Below are 4,479 nucleotides of genomic sequence, written 5' to 3'. Positions count from 1 at the left end.
CAAATAAAATGTTTTTCCTTTTTACCGAACTATTATATTATCACATTTGTTAATGTGATCACTACTTTTCTCAATAGTATTATGTTGAGAATTATTCACTTGGATATTTATTCCCGTCCAAGTTTTTCACATAAACTATTTCTATTATTGTCTTGTTATTCACAATCGTGAATAACGCATGTTTCTGTTTGTTTTCACTTAGAAACATCATCCTGAATAGATATTCTATTCAGGTTTTCCAAGTTTTATTCTACATATGCAACCGTCATTCTCTACGTGTCTGTTGCATATTACTATTTGAGCGACTAAATTTAAAACATGCACCTGGTAATGATTGCCCCGACGGGCTTTCCTTGTCGTTAACCTTGTTCACGGTTGCCATGTGATTTTTGTCCTTGGCGAGCATGCTCTGATTGTCATACTCGGACCGTTTCTCCGTCATATCCAAAATTTGTTTAACTCTCGTCACCTTCAGGTGCGAATGTCCTTCAATTATAATATTCACAAAAGTTAGTAATTTCGACATTAATGAATGCCCGTATTATAATACAAGGCTTTTCTATTATACGTGTCAACACACGTAAATTCGTCGACTATATCAATCCTCTATTGATTTGATTGGTGTATCGTGTATTACACGATAACCTCATGTGTTGTTTACAACACTTTAACATGCTAAACCATTAATATGCGTATACTTACCGGATTTGCGATCAAGCCTCGAACCGAACACTTTATTCTTTTAACCTTGTGCTCTGATTACCAACTTGTAAGACCCTTGCTATTATTAAGCGGTTTTTGTGTAATCTTACGAAAATAAACATGTAATTATGACTACATACACTTTGAAAATACGGGTAAATTAAAACTTTTACAATTTAAAAAAAATAGTACAACATAATGTAATTGAGTTCGTCGTTGAGAAGTTACGACGTAACGCCGTGCGGAAGCTTTATTCGCGTGTGTTCGGTTCTTCGTTGAGCTTGATCTTCATCCGAGAACCCTTGACGTTTACCTATGATCAAAACCAACTTAAAAGTTAGTTTTGATGCTTAAATAATAGTTTAAAACAAGTTCTAACAATCAAACAACAATTAAAAATCAATTTTTCCAGTTTCGTAGTCTGTCGCGGCCTGCGACAGATCTGACTGAAGTTTTCGCGGGGCGCCAGGGCCTCTGGCGGGCTGCGACCGAGTCACTTAATTCCATCGCGGGACGCTAGAGCCTTATTTCGACAGAATGTCTACTTGGCTGCTGCTGTACATGCCCAGCTCCTTTTTTTCCAACTTAATATATACAAAAACGTGCATAACTTTTGTTCTACTTATCCGATTCGCGTGATTCTTTTTCTCACGCGATCGTAATTTAATTCTCCATCTTATGGAGTTAAAACCCGATATTTAACTACTTAAAAAATTCAGATTTCAAGCTCTCGGCTTGAAATTCCTTTTTAACACTTTTTAGCAAAGCTTTTTGCCAACCAACTTTTTTCCCACGCCTAATTCGTATGGACATCATATATTAAATGATTTCTAACACACCAAGTTCAAACCACGGGTTATTATACAATCATTAACCCGTTTATGTTTTTTACGCTTATTTTGACCTGTTAGGGGTATTTAAGCGCTTTTACGCATAAACTACTCTAAATCCTTTCTAACATCATATTTTCACATTATTTATTGAGTGATCTTCCACCACAACTATTATTGTAGTGGATTTTACGTGTAACAAATATTTATTCCGAAATCTATCCTTCGGTTAGCCACTTTACGACAAAAGAATCGTTTTTGGCATTTGATCCGAGAAGGTTTATGCCTAAAACTTACATGCCTATCTAAGGTTTACATTACCATAATTCATGTCTCTAAACAACCCATATGGGTCGTTTTCCCAATTTACCCTTCAAAGGTGTTTTGGTCAACTTTAGTCCCTCATTTACGACGAAGGACTCCTTTCAATATATTTGACCAAAATTTCACATTTTTTAAAACATAATCGTACTTATACATTAACCCGTTTAAAATACCTTTCGCTATTAATCACTAACTAATAGCATCGCGGACCTTATAGCTCTTGCCTGTGATCACAAAACTCATAAGGCGATCGTCAGTTATTATAGTCGAATGGTGTTCACCACACCATTTGACCTGTTTAGTCGAAATGACCATTTATCTTTATGAGATGGTATTTTGACACCATCTCGCCCCTTGAACCTATCCCGGTTTGCACCATGAGTTCTTATTATTTAGAAGACATTTATTAAATTATTTGACTCGTTAAGACTTACACTAAATGGTGTCTTTTCACATCTTTTATACTATCCGTCAACTAGTGTCCAGATATTTATTTAACCACTTTTACCCGTTACGATTCACCCCATAACGTATTGTTCAAAATTCCTTATTTACTAGTCTTCACCCGACTAGTTTACCATTTTACCCCTTTTTACCATAGTTTATGATTTCTCACCAGTTTTACTTATTCCGACTTGCATTGTATCATGTTGGAACATCATATTTCAAATACTTAGCATAATTCACAATCAATATTCACAAGTAAGTGTACTGTAACTAAAAGAGGTGTAAGGTTAACTTACCTTGCATCCTAAATACACTTTCCTTCATACTTGATTCGTTTGACCCGCTTCCTTCCCAAGCTTCCACCTAGCTTGTTAATCGTCAAACTAGCATCATAATTCGTAAGACGGTTAAGTTAGTCATCTCTATTTACGACTATTCCATCTTACGGGTTTTACGTCGAAATCGTTGGCTGGACATACGAGTCACAACCGGCCGGGAAGAGGAGAGATCAACGACGGTTATTATTCAACCTTATCATTGGTTACTTTGACTTTTTATAAGTCAATTACCGTTAATCGTATCGAATACACAATTTCGTTCAATAACTCATTTAGGCAATCTCATCAATTATCCGGTAGGCATTATTATTATGCTACTCGTTTAAACTATTTTCCCTTCTATGTTCATGCTATTATTAACATCATGTTAACTTATCTCTCGTTTATCAAGGATAATTCATTTCTTTCATTATGCAAAATCTACGGATTCTCATCTATAAGTAAAACCCGTTTCATCATATTATTAGGCGTTCATCTGAATACCTAATCTAGTGTGTGTGTGTTGTGTTTTATTTCTATTTTTTTTAATAAAACATGTTTTCCCTTTTGGCCATTCTAGTCCTTCATGTTTCATTTTGATCATACAAAGCTATAACTCGTAGTTTATCACTTAAATTCACATTACTAACTAGGTTAATTATTCCTAGCTAACTTAGTAGGTTCGGGGAGTTATAACCCGTTTTATTTTAAGCCTCGTTAACTCGGGCCATTTATTACTTTGTTTTCTCAAAACATTTATTCTCCTTTTTAATTAATATTAGGATTATTTGTTTAAGTCCTAATATTCACTGGGTTAAATTTTACCACTAACGGTATTTTACCCGTTCATCAATATTAAAATGGTTTCATTACCAAACCCGCTTTCGGGGTGTTACAAGTCTACCCCCCTTAAAGCGGTTTTGTCCCCGAAACCTTATTTACGTATTTCATTGGTTTAATCAAACATACTAGGTTTCGTTTTCAACGCACCCATTTCTTTCGGTTAAAATTTTTTTATTTATATTGACACGTATGTCTTTCATGTGTAAGGCCTCGTGGGTCGTTAGTTCCAGCTCGTATCCGTTATCTTTATCGATTATTTATTTTGGCGGCTAGACTTATTAGTCACTGGTTACCTAATACCTCATCGATAGGGTATATCCATATCGCCATCTCCGGCCTTATGTGCGTTTATGATTTCATATCCATTAACTCACGTTACATCATGATCATATTCTATATTACTTTTCCTGAACGTGATTGCATCACGCCATGTTTAAGTTTATATAATCTTTTCATTATCGAGAATCTCCTTTTCGAATGTGTCGTTTTGCACCCATTCTTTTAGTGTCTTCCAACTTCTCTCATAATATTTATATTTGTTAAAACGTTATTTTTCACTAAAACAGAATTTTAGTTTAACGTGACCTCTTTAACTCATGCCGAATTTTAGTTTAAAATAGTTGAACGTAGTTATCAAAATTTCTGTTTGCAAATTCTCATCGTCTTTTAGTCATGACTCCTAATCCGAATCTTTTGACTTTCTATTTCGCGTTCCCGTCTCTTGGTTTACGCATACTTTCAAAATCCTACCCATCTATCGGGTATCTTACCGAAGTCACTATCAAAGTAACCGTCCCGGTATGTATTAAGTCTTCGTTTTAATTTATTTGGTCGTCTTAGCAAAACCCATCGCTTTTATTCAATCAAATCTTTTATTCTTTATTTAATTCGTTTAACTTGTCCGTGTGAATTTCATCACCTGCGACAGTCAAACTTTTATCCCTATGCCTTAGCATTCCTATTAGTCGGTCTGTATTTTTATTTACTTTGATCATTGTCCCTTCTCTCGGGCTCGT

The sequence above is a fragment of the Helianthus annuus genome, chromosome 14 (genome assembly GCF_002127325.2).
Source record: "Helianthus annuus cultivar XRQ/B chromosome 14, HanXRQr2.0-SUNRISE, whole genome shotgun sequence".
Classification (NCBI taxonomy): Eukaryota; Viridiplantae; Streptophyta; class Magnoliopsida; order Asterales; family Asteraceae; genus Helianthus; species Helianthus annuus.
The sequence above is the reverse complement of the archived record's forward strand: the minus strand, read 5'-3'. Positions refer to the sequence as shown.